The following is a 13,050-nucleotide window of genomic DNA, read 5'->3' as shown; positions in this document are numbered from 1 at the left end:
TGTTTTGAACTCCTTAGTATGCATTTTTGGTCACCACAGTACAGAAAAGGTGTGGATGCTTTGGAAAAAGTGTGAAAAATATTTACCAGGACGTTGCTTAGATTTGTAATGCCCTGGTAAAGGTTTTGCTGCTAATGTTGTAGGGTGTTTCATGTAATGGTCTTTCTGTAGAAGCAGGGTTTGGGTTACTGTTTGAGATAAAGGATGCCTAGTAATGTGGGTCATCCAATCAGGAGAGTGGAACGGGGAGAAGGTTGGGAGAGCGGTTTTGTGACTGACATCGGTGGTGGGTCTTTGTTTTTTTCTTCAGCAGGAGATGAAGAGAGAAGACGCTGGAGAGAACTGATTGTAGAAGTCGATCCGGTGGGGAAACACAATTCGATGGAGCCCAGGTGCGGCGTTTGCCGAGGATCGGTGAACATGGCTTTTGGAAAATTTGAGCTCCAACCTGTGCATGTTTGACTGTTTAATTATAATGAGCCCTTTTGTTTTCTTTTCTTAACTAACTCATTGGTTTAGTTGACATTCACAAATATACTTCTTTATAATTGTATGCAGTGTGTGATCTGTTATTTCCTGTTGACTGGCTATTGCACACAGCAGTCACACAAACCAGGGTCTAGGTGGGCGAGATATCTCAACCCCACGGAGTTGGCAGGTCCAAAGTCATATACTCCTTAGACTTAAAAAGTCAGAGAAAGGTGGGTTGTCGCCATGGAACCCAGTGGGTGTTAGTGGGCGGGGCTAACGAACCACATTTCCAGAGATGCCCAGTGAAAGGTGGTTTCAGATTATAAAGTTATTAGCTGTAAGGAAAGTTTGGAGAGACATGGACTGTATTCTCTGGAGTGTCAGATACTGAACGAAGACCTGATAAAGTGATGAAAGGGACAGATGGGTTAGTCGGTCAACAACTTTCTCCCAAGGTAGAAATATCAAATGCTAGAGGGCATTAATTTGTTGTGAGAGATGGGAAGTTTAAGGGCAGTTTAGGAGGCAAGTTTTATACACAGAGAGCAGTAGGAGCATGGAATGTGCTGCTAGGGGAAGTGGTGGAAGCAGGTACAATATCAATGTTTAATTGTGTGTATTCAGACAGGAACATGAACAGCAGGGAGTTGGGGGATGTAAAGCACGTGCAGGTAGATGGGATTAATTTTGATTGGCAACTGTGGTTGACACAAGCATCATGCACCAAAACTTCCTGTGTCATGTGGTTCTACATATATTCTATACTCTGTGAAATGTGTGGTAGCACATCCCATGCCTTCAAGAGGGGCTTATTCCATCACGGCCAAAATATGAGACACAAGCGGTGAAAAACTGGTTCAAAATTCAAAGTACATTTATTATCAAGGTATGTATACCAAATACAGTATTGAGATTCCTCTTCTCGTAGGCAGCCACAAAGCAAAGAAACACAATAGAATTCACGAGAAAACCCGAAAGACAGTCATACATCCAATGTGTGAAAAAGAAAGAACATATCATGGAAACAGTTAAAGAAAAGAAGCAAGCAAGTAAGCCTTGCACTTGGACTCGATAGAGGTCCGCACTGCCCTGGAGGAATGGTACATTATCTGAGGTTCCAAACTTTAAGCTGAGGTCTAGGATTTCAGATTGTGTTAGCCTTCCAGCCTGTGATCAGATCTTCCCAAATACAAATGTCATAGGGTCATACTGCAAGGAACCAGGCCTTTTGGCCCATTCAGTCTGTACTGACCAACAAGCACTCGTTCACACTGATCTTGCACCAGTCCTATTTTCTGCTCCCCCCCCCCAACTTCCCATCAACCCAGCTCACATTCTGACTCACAGTGGCCACTTCATCTGCTGACCTACACACTTCTGGGATGTGAGAACAAACTGGAGCACCTGACACATTCACAGGGGTAGTTCTACACTCACAACGCTGGAGGCTGGGCTTGAACGCTCGTCAGAGGGACTGTGAGGCGGTGGTTCCAGTAGCTGCGGCACGGTGCAGCCCAATCCTCCCTCTCTCCGCAAGACTTTGACAACTTGTGCCTAGTGTGCTGGAGAATCGGCAAGGCTTTCACTTCCTTTCCAAAGTGTGCGTGCCCTCATTTGGACCAACTACCTTCCCGAGGCATGACCAGGAACCTACAAAGCTTCACTGAAACTATTTGGTTTCCTTAAGTGTGGTTATGGAAGGCTTCACATTCCCTGTTACTGCGTGACAATTGAGAGAAGCTCAATAATAGCCAAGTTATGAAGAAAGGAATCTCACACCTCAGTTTTCCCTCTGATGAGTTCAACAGATGAACAAACTTGAAAAGGCAGATTCTGGATATGGAAATCAAACTTCGTGGATTCGTGGATGTCAAAGCTTCACTCCTATGCAGGACAAACTTGTGGAAGGGACTAGGAGAAGCTTAAAATATTGGGTAATGTTCTATCTGTAAACTGGATGTGAGCCCACCAAGATTGGCTGAATTCAATTTTGCTCATCGGCTGTACATATTAAATGAAAGAAATTTGGTGGGTTTAGACCTGTGATTCCCAAGGGGCTGGTTACGTGTCATAAGGGGGCATTAGGGGAAATAGCAGTCATTTCGGGGTGGGGGGTTTGCAAGTTTCTTGGAAGGGGTGGTAAGCGGCATCCTAACTTGAGGTGTGAGACCTGATCGATTGTTCATAGAGCAGGCACTTCCAAAAAAAGAGATGAGGCACTGGAACACGGGAAGAACCATAGCCCTGCGGGCGGTGAGCACTCGGCAATCTCATCTGACCTTACAAACCAAACAAACATTTTTGGGGATGCATAAATTAGCAACCAGGGTGACCACCATTTCTCCTTAACCCACAGCATGGAACGAGTTCATGCTGCTTAAAATGTTTCTTTGATCTTTTTGACACCGGTTGAACGTTTGCTCAAAGTAGACGAGAGCTTGGGAAACAAGAATGAACATCAATGTGGAGATGTGGCATACCGAGCCGATCTGTACGACAAAATGAACTTTCCAAATGTGAAGCTATAGGTTGAGGATTTCAATTTAATCCAGGCAAAAAGTGCAGTGTTGTAGCGATGTACTACATACAGAGCTTGAAACAACGACACGCAGTCGGTAAATCATTTCGAGACTAGTTTATTCAAACTTCGCGGCGCTGGCTTTTAATCCCTAGCTCCCACCCTCTCCGGGTGGAAATGACGTCAGAGGTGCATTACCAAAGTCTCTCCCCGCGCGCAGGCTATTTGTGAGCCGGCTCGCCTGCGCAGAAAGTGGGTCGCCACAGTGTCCACTTTTATCAGAAAATTGTAAGTATATAAGCAAAACATTGGGCGAAGAACGTTTTCACAGTTTTCCTGCATGGAATGTATGGCACTTTCTTTCACAGATGGTGATTTGCAAGGGTACTGCTTACACCTGCAGTCACTGAAGAAGGATTTTCAGAATCAATTCAAGGATTCGAACGATTTAGAAATTTCATATTGGGTAATTAATCCATTTACTTGCAAAGTGGAAGAACAGGAAGAGAGCTTACAAGAAGAAATGATCAAAATTCAGAATGATGAAGAAGTAAAAATGCTTTTCGGCTTTTGTGTAATGTGGCTATTCTGTCATACAAAGCTTCTTGGTCCTTGGAGAAGATCCAAACTGTTCTTCATTGCATTTTCATCCTCCTACCTTGTTGAACGAGGCAGTGAACCATATACTCACAAAAGACAGAATCCGCTTGGACATTGTTATGCATGAGGACTAAAGGCTTTTACTGCTATAACTTAAACTAGATATTTCATCTTTTGCTAAAAACCATCAAGCTCAAGGATCACATTGATATCGAAGCCATTGTACAGGTACTATGCAAGCTAGGTTTAAAGACAAATAAAAATTTAAAGTGGAATTGTTTATCTTATGTTAGCATATGGTAGACATATTTTAATACTATAGGGGCGCTGGGACGTATTTGTGCCTAAGAGGGGAGATGGCAAGTATGAAGGTGCTTTGGAGGGCATTGGGCTAAAAATAAGTAAACACAAAGTACACTGCAGATGCTGTGGTCAAATCAACACGTACAAACACGCTGGAGGAACTCAGTAGGTTGGGCAGCATCCGTGGAAACGAACAGTCAATGTTTCGGGCCGAGCTAAAAAAAAGGTTGGGAAACACTAATCTCCAAAAGTCTACACCCAAAAAATAGATTTCTCACAACTTGTCTCCAACTAGTTAAAAAAGTCACACCTGTAGCAGTTCTGATTTTTCATCAAAAGTTAAATCTGGTTCTCTTTCCACAGATGCTGACTGACCTGCTGAGTATTTCCAGCACTCTTTGCTGAGTGGTGCCATAACAACCTCTTCCACAAGATCAGAAAGACCAAGGAGCTGATCACTGACTTCCAGGAGAAAGAAACCAGAGGTCCATAAGGCATTTCTCATCAGAGGATCAGAGGTGGAGAGGGTCAGCAACTTTAAATTCCTCGTTGTTATTATCTTGGAGGACATGTCCTAGGCCCAGGACATTAGTGCAATTACAAAGAAAGCATGACAGTGCCTCTGCATCCTTAGGAGTTTGCAGAGATTCAGCATGACATCTAAAACTTGGACAAACGTCTATAGATGTGTAGTGGAAAGTATGTTGACCAACTACACCACAGCCTTGTATGGAAACACCAATGCCCTCGAACAGATAATCCTATGGTAGGTTGTGGATTCAGCTCATCCATCACAGATAAAACCCTCGCAACCATTGAGCACATCTACATGAAATTATGTTGCAGGAAAGCAACTTCCATCGTCAGGGACTCCCATTACCCAAGGCATACTCTCTTCTTGCTGTTACCATCAGGAGGAAGGTAAAGGAGCCTCCAGACTCACACCACCAGGTTCAGGATCAGTTTCTACCCTCAACCCTCAGGCTCGTGAGCCAAAGAGAATAACTTCACTCAGCCTCACTTGCCCCATCATTGAAATGTTCCTATTAGCCATGGACTCACTTTAAAGGACTCTTCATCTCATGATCTCAATATTTATTGCTTATCTATTTATTATTTTTATTTCTTTCTTCTGTGTGTTGCACAATGTGTTGTCTCCTGCCCTCTGGTTGAAAGCCCAAGTTGGGCAGTCTTTCAATGATTCTGTTATAGTTATTATTCTATAGATTTTTTTGAGTACACCCACTGCAAAGTGAATGTCAGAGTTGTATATGACCAATATATGTTCTTTGATAATTTTATTTTGAACTTTCATTCCAAATTTGCTGTGTCTGTAGGGTTTTGATTTTTCACATCTTGCAGCGATTGAGAATATAAGGAGGACTGGCAAGGAAAGGTTGACTAATCTAGCAAGATTCCCTTTGGGTGCCCATGTTCCCATATGAATCTCTGGTGTATTTGTGGGATGTGAACATCAGAGGGAAGCGCAGAACTTGCTCATCACCATCACCCTCGTGGAAGCTTTGTTGAACCACCTCTATGGATTGCTGTAGAAGGTGTTCCCATTGGGAATTTGACTCTGTAGCAATAATGGAACACCAAGATGAGTTGTTATATGACTTGGGCAGACACCCGGAGTTGTTGGTGTTCCCACACTCTCATTGTCCTTGTAACTTGTAGAGTTTGGGAGGTACTTTGGAAGAAATGAGGACAGTTATACATCCAGATATTCAGAATTAAACATCCAACAGAGTTGGTGAAAGTGTTGGTTTGTTTGGTTACTTCACTTATCCCCTTCTTTAAAACCAGTATATTTACCACTTTTCCCAGCTCAACTGAAAGCCCAATTCCCTAGCTCTCTTCACAGATGCCGCCTGACCTTTTGAGCATATCCATCATTTTTTCAGCTTTTGAACATCTGCAGTATTTTGTGCTAATGTGGAAGGACAGCAGGTGTAGGGCATTCCTAAGTGCTCCACACTTGTCAGATCGGATAACTTGTGAACTGCATTTGCTTCAGCTCTGTACCCGTTTACGAATAAATGATAACCATAGAAACAAATCAACTTTACTGAAAAAAAAGCAAGGAAAATAACAAAACTCCCATCCACCACTGTCAGATTAAATGATCCGTGAAACGAATTGATTTGAATTGACATGGCAGAAAACAACAGGACTTTAATCCATATGTTACGCCTCAGCACTGACGCAATATGTGGATGAAAGTGCACCGCCAGAGATGCTGTCAGAAGAAGTTGTAGGAAAATGTTATGAATGTTGTTTTATTTTTCCTTTTCACATACCTTAATGTTCCTATGCACATTTATAAGAGGCATAGAGTAGACAGATGGTATCTGTTTCCGAGGGTTGAAATGTCTAATACTAGAAGGCATGCATTTAACGTGAGAAGGGTTAAGTTCAAATGAAATGTGTGGAGCAAGTTTTTTTCCAAAGACAGTGGGGAGCCTGGAATGCCTTTGAGTGGAGGTGGAAGCTTTTAAGGAGCTCTTAAATAAGCAAATGAATGTTCAGAGAATGGAGGGAGATGGACATTTTGTAGGCAGAGGAGATGGGTTTAGAGGTTCATTACTAATTTAATCAACTTGGCAAGATGTCGGAAGTTGAAGTACCTGTTCTATGTTCTATGTATAGACTGTTCTGTCTGGATGGCATGCAAGCAGAATTGTTTCATTGCCTCGTGTTACATGTGACAATAATAAAGATCAAAGTAAATTTAGTATCAGAGTATATTTACTTACCTTGTCCTATAGATGTCCCTTAAACTTCCCCCCTCTCAGGTGTGATGCAAGTTCTCTAGTATTAGACATTTCTATGCTGGGAAAAAGATCTGGACTGTCTGCCCTATTTATGCCTGTCATAAATGTTAGAAAACTTATGTCAGGTCTCCCCACAGCCTCCGCCACTCTAGAGAGAAAAAAAAACAAAGTTTGGTTAACATCTCCTTGTAGATCATGCTCCCTAATAGAACATAGAACAATACAGCTCAGTACAGGCCCTTCAGCCCACAATGTTGTGCCGACCCTTAAACCCTGCTTCCCATATAGCCTTCCACTTTAAATTCCTCTATATACCTGTCTAATCCAAGCAGCATCATGGCAAACCCCTTCTCGGTCCTCGCCAAAGCCCCCCCACCCCCATTTCTTCCTACAATGGAGCTACTGGAACTGCACACAACAGAGAGAAGTGGAGACTGTTAGGGAGTATTCTGGTGTTATGTGAATATAGCAGACATTAATTCAAACAAGAAAAAGCCTTCAATTCTTCTTTTTGTAATTTTTTTATTGAAGTTCTGACTTCAATTCTTATTGTAAATGTAAAAATATTCAGGAAGCTTGCAATTATCATTCATTTTTTTTGTAAATTGCAAGCACTAAATTGTAGTTAAAACCACAGGCTGCTCCACAGACTAAGAGACTGCATATGCAAGAGGCAAATATTAAGACAATGGGCTTGTGTTAATTGGCATGCATCAAACAAGGCAACATTGCTAATTTATTTGCACCATGGTGGCTTGAATGCAAGCTGGCAGACCAGATGGAAGTTGTGACTTAGCATTTCAAACATGGTTACAGGTATAGGCAATCAATAGTTTTTGTGTACTTATCATACCTGTGTGCTCAGAAACACCCTGACAACATTAATGTTGGGTGTCTGGCTCTTTGTTGGCAATAAGTTTTAGAATATTCATGCTAATTTGTTTCTCCCAAAGGCATTTGGAGCTTCAAAGGTGTCCTATCTAAACCCAGCTTAGAAGGAACAGCAAATTCCCATGCTGAGACAGAAAAAAAACATTTATTCGTCAGAACGACAATTGAACTTTGGTTGCTTAACTAAGCAATACCATGAGAGGAATTATTCTTGAAACATACACAAGGACCCCACAGTGAGTGCTAATTGGGAGTCCATTTTAAATCACAATAGGCTGAAAACCCGTGCCAGTCAAAATAAACTGATAAGATTACACAAAAAGCACAAGGTCTTAATGACACTAGATAAGATGACAATTAACAAATTCAGGGCTCATACCACAATGTGATTCTACTATGTGTCTCAAAGGAAACATTTGTCAACCCAAAATATTGAAGTAAACAATGTTATTGTAACTATTGAAACTGTATTGAATCACCTGCTGTTACCTTTGATCTTAAGGGTATAAACATGTGATGTACCTTTGGGTTTGTGGGCCTCTATTGAGATTGTCTCCAGAATGATGCCTGCTTGTTGTGCTGAATAAAGACATCTACATCAGCAGCTTCAGTGTCTCACCGGTGACTTTTTTCACAGTCACAACAGAGATGATTTACAGTCGTCCAGCACAAGGGATGCTAAACAACAGTGGGACTGACAAAGTCAGCATTGGACAGGATAGTGTTCTTGAAATTTAAAAAAAAGTCTGCAGATGCTGGAGTTCTGAAATAAAGATACAGAAAATGCTGGAAATACCTCAGCAGGTCAGGCAGCATCTGTGGAGAGAGAAACAGAATCATTGTTTCGCTTGATCAGAACTGGGAAAGAGAAAAATGGAGGAAGTTTTAAGTTAAAGAGAAAGCGATGAGAGGGTTTGGGAAGGGTGAGGAAATATTGATGATAGGTGAGGCCTGGGTTGCTGTGGGGATGAATTCTCTAGTCAAGTGACTTTATGGGTGCAGTTAGAGGGAGGTAACATAGTCAAAGAAACATGATGCAAACACCAGAGATTCTGCAGCTGCTGGAATTCTTGGGCAACACACACTAAGTCCTGGAGGAACTCAGCAAATCAGGCAATATCTACGGAGGGGAATAAACAGTTGACGTTTCAGGCCGCGATCCTTCATCAGGATTAGAAAAGAAGGTGGAAGAACCCAAAATAAGGAGGGAGAAGGATACAGGCTGGCAGATGATAGGTGAGAGGGCAGGTGAATGGGTGGGGTAGGGGTTTAAAGTAAGAAGCTGGGGATGGATAGGAAGAAGAGATAAAGAGCTGAAGAAGAAGGAGCCTGATAGCAGTGGACAGTGGACCATGGAAAAAAGAGAAGGAGGAGGGCAACCAGAGGGGGGTAATAGGCAGGTGAGGAGAAGGGAAGGAGTGAGAGAGCAATTAGAATGGAAATGGAAAAATAAAGAAGGATGGATGGAGGAGAAATTACCAGAAGTTAGAGAAAGTGAGTTACTTGGAGAACTCAATATTTAGTCTGTAAGACTGCAACATTCCTAGGCCGAAGATGAGTTACATAGTGTAGAAGCTCTCTCTCACTCTCTCTCTCTCTCTCTCTCTCTCTCACACTCACACACACAGACACACACACACAGTGATCAGAGTGGGAATTGGATAGGGAATTACATTGTTTTTGTGACTTCTAATTCACTCTTCCATCTCCACCAACTATGGCATTTTCCCATTCAATCACAGGAGATACAGTGCCCACTATTTTGCTTCCCCCCTTCCATTAGCATTAACCAAACATTCCTCTTCGGGCCCCCCATTCATTGGTCAGTTTTATCAGCTTCTTAGATATGGATTCATCAACGTTATCAACTTAACTAAAAATCTTCCTCCATATCAAGCTGTTGCCATAGACACCTGCAAGGGCCTCAGTTGCATTGGCCTTTTCATTTGGCAATGTGGGGCAGTCTATGTTCCAAACTTAGCTGGGCACCATTCCTCAAATCTTTCACCAATTCTCACTCGTTTGCAATGGTTCTGTTTCCTGCACCCATGCAGAACTTCTCAATTTCTGTGTTCCAGCATCTGTATTCTCTTATGTTTACCTTCAACGGTTCAAAGGTTCAATTATTATCAAAAAATACAACTCTGAAATTCTTCTTCTCCAGATAGCTATGAAACCAGGAAAGAAAAGAACAACAGCACGATCACCAACCCCGAAATCCCTCCTCCCCACACAAAAAACGGAATAAAATCAGAATAGGCACATGGACCACCAAAACCCCCGACCCTGCACACAAAAAACCAAGAAAGATTGGGCGAAAAACACAGAATACAAAAAAAACACAAGACTGAAAAAATGTTCTCCCATAAGGATCTCTTCATCTTATTAACATTAAGTTCCATCTACCAAATTTGCCAAGTGATTAATATTCTCCTAAGACTATCCTCTTCACTATCAACACCAAATACATTCATGTCATTTGCAAGCTTACTTATCATATTTCCTGCATTCATCTCCAAAGTATTAATGTATATCACAAATAATAAGGGCCCAGCATTGATGACTGTGGCACACCATTAGTCATAGGCTTCCAATCCCAAGCAATGCCCTCCCTTTAGCAGCCCAATTTTGTATTTAATTTGCCATCATATCTCAGATCCCATGGGTTCTAATTTTGTGAACTAGTCTCCCATGTGGGACCTTGTCAAAGGCCTTGCTGAAGGCCATCTAAACTACATCTAGTTCTGTCCTCATCCTTATATTTTGCTATGTTTTCAAAAAATTCAATCAAATTTGTCAAACAGGATCTCCAACTAACAAACCCGTTTGAGTAAACCCGACCTTTCCAAGTATAGATTAACCCAGTCCCTCAGGAATTTGTTTTCAATAACTTCCCTACTGTTGATGAAATCCTCACTGGCTTGTAAATACCTGGCTTATTTTTGTTTACCTACTGGAATAAAGCTTCAGTGTTTGCTGAATGCCGGTCATCTGACAACTAATTTACCTGTGGTCAGAGAAGATTTAAAGATTTCTGTCAGGGCCTCAGCAATCTCCTCCCTTGACACCCTTAGCACCCTGGGATACATCAAAAACAAGCCCTAGGGTTTAATCCATCTTTAAAACATCCAATGTATTCTTCTAATCTGTGGCGGCACTTTCTAGAATTTCAATGCTCAGCATTAGAATCAGGTTTATTGTCACTGACATAATTCAAGAAACTTGTTTTTTTGTGGCAGCAGCACAGTGCAGGCATGTCAAATAAATAAATAAACACCATTGCTTACTGCAAGTGGCTGTGGCTACAGACTTCAACCGCACTGGTTCTGAAGGGGACTATTTCACAACTCGCTTGAGAGCAACGCACAAAATGGCCGGGACCATCCAACTGTGTTCTTCTCCTTAGTAAATACAAATGAGAAGTATTCATCAACATCCTCTGGTTCCACATACAGTTTGCCCTTTTTGCCCAAATGGACCCTCCTCTTTCCCTTAACATACTTACAAAACCAGGGTTCTTTTTGGCTCTGAATGTCCTCCATTATTCCAACGTCTTATTTACTGTATAGCTCTAGATTCAAAAGCAAAGGTGTGGTCTGGCAAGAATTTCATTGTTACCTCTCCTGTCTTGCTCTTCCCCTTGCAATACCAACGTACACGTGTGTCAATTCCATTTGCTTCCATGGTGACGATTCACCCTGTGGTGAACTACATATACCTGTCTGGACATGCCCCCTGCTGACTGCTCCTGTGGCTCCTCCCACAGACCTCTGTATAAAGGCAATCAGAGCCTGGGCCCGGCCTCTCAGTCTCCAGGATGTAGTATGGTGATCACCCACTGCTTGTTCCTTCTTCCAGTCAATAAAAGCCGATATCTCGCCTTTACGTCTCAGAGTGAGTTATTGATGGTGCATCACACCGCTTCTAGTCCTCAGGTCATCTGATGATTGTCAATCAAGCAGATCTATACAGTCACAGAGTTATACAGCATGGAAACAAGCCCTTCAGCCTAAATCATCCTAGTTGCCTGCTTGTACTAGTCCCATTTTCCTGCATTTGGCTCATCTACTAAACCTTTCCAATCCATGTACCTGTCCAAAAGCCTTTCAAACAGAAGTGTCCCTGCCTCTACTCTGTCAGCTCTGAAGCCTCTGGCAACTTGTTCTATATACTCACCACCCTCAGGGTGAAAAAGATCTAACAGATTTCCTTTAAATTTTCACTCTCTCACCTTAAAAATGTGCTGTCTAGTTTTTGTAATTGGTAATTGGAAATCAATTAGTTTATTGGTGTCAGAGTGAAAAATCTTGGAATTGCATGCCATCTATACAGGCCATTTCATCACTCCAGTACATCGAGGTAGTATAAGGGAAAACAATAACAGAATGCAGAATAAGACATTACATTTATAGTGAAAGTGTGCCTCTATACTGGGCTGTTAACCTTTTATCTGGCTGTTTTTTATTTAACTTACCCTTTTAGAAATCCCAGAAAGAATGTCATGTGCTTCAGAATTTTCAAGCTCTGTCAGACATTGCTAGATTTCGATTTATCCTTCTGTGAGGACTTCCTTGTAAATGTAAGTGCTTTTCCAGAATCTGTCATTGGACGGAATGCTTTTTTCCTGGTATAGGTGAATGTTTTTGTATTGAGCAGAATTTATCCTAGACCTTTAACAATTTTTCAAGGGAAGAAGTTGGGATAGTAAATGGGGGAAGTGATTTTTTTTTATTGAATAGACCTTTAGTGAAGTTCTCAGTCATGACAGTGCATTCAGTTTTGGGGTCGGCACCTTGGCTGCACGAAGCAGCAGTGTGGCACAGCTAGTAGAGCCACCGCCTCACGGTGCCGGAGACCCGGGTTCAATCCTGTGTGGAGTTTGCATGCTTTCCCCATGGCAAAATTGACCACCCTCAGGTGCTCAGATTTCCTTCTACACCCTAAAGGTACGTGCGTTGGTGCTTCATCGGACTTGTAAATTGCCTCTCGTGTGTGGGTGAGTCTGGAGGGAGCTGATGAGGATGTGGGGAGAATAGCTGGAGGATAAGTGAGCACTTGATAGTCAGAGTGAACTTGGTGAGCTGTAAGGCCTGTTTTTGTTCTGTGTCTTTCTATGATCTCTCAGCGACATTGGAGAGGATGCAAAAGGGGTTTACCAGGATGCTGCCTGGTTCAGAAGATGTGCACTTTAAAAAATATTTGGACAAGCTAGGTTTGTTTTATCTGGAGTGGCAAACACCAAGGGTAGACCTGATCAAAGTTTATAAGATTCGGAGAGGCAGAGATAGATTAGGCAGCTGTTATCTTTTTCCCAGGTTCAAAATGTTTTATACCAGAAGGCATTGGTTGATAAGGTGGAGATATTTCTCTACCAAAGGAGGTGTATGGTGCTCTTTCTGTCCGCTAGCCTGCAGGTCACCCTAAGGTAAGGTGTAACACCTGCATACCCCCTCTAAACAGGGTCACGTGAAGTCATGGGAGCAGGTGGTG

General features: G+C 42.2%; 1 long non-coding RNA gene across 3 annotated transcripts in view; it reads right to left on the bottom strand.

The window, feature by feature from the left end:
- Positions 1 to 1,404: 1,404 nt before the first annotated feature.
- The window catches only part of LOC132378886 (uncharacterized), a 65,716-nt gene continuing 54,070 nt past the window's right edge, over positions 1,405 to 13,050 (bottom strand). For 2 of the 3 annotated variants that reach the window (XR_009507213.1, XR_009507215.1), the window contains exon 3: positions 1,405 to 10,961. This is a non-coding gene — a long non-coding RNA (uncharacterized LOC132378886). The remainder of the gene's footprint in view (positions 10,962 to 13,050) is intronic. The other variant, XR_009507214.1, reaches the window with a different exon arrangement.

This window comes from Hypanus sabinus, chromosome 21, assembly GCF_030144855.1.
Source record: "Hypanus sabinus isolate sHypSab1 chromosome 21, sHypSab1.hap1, whole genome shotgun sequence".
NCBI lineage: Eukaryota > Metazoa > Chordata > Chondrichthyes > Myliobatiformes > Dasyatidae > Hypanus > Hypanus sabinus.
Note: the sequence above shows the minus strand (reverse complement) of the source record. Positions and strands in the feature narration are given on the sequence as shown.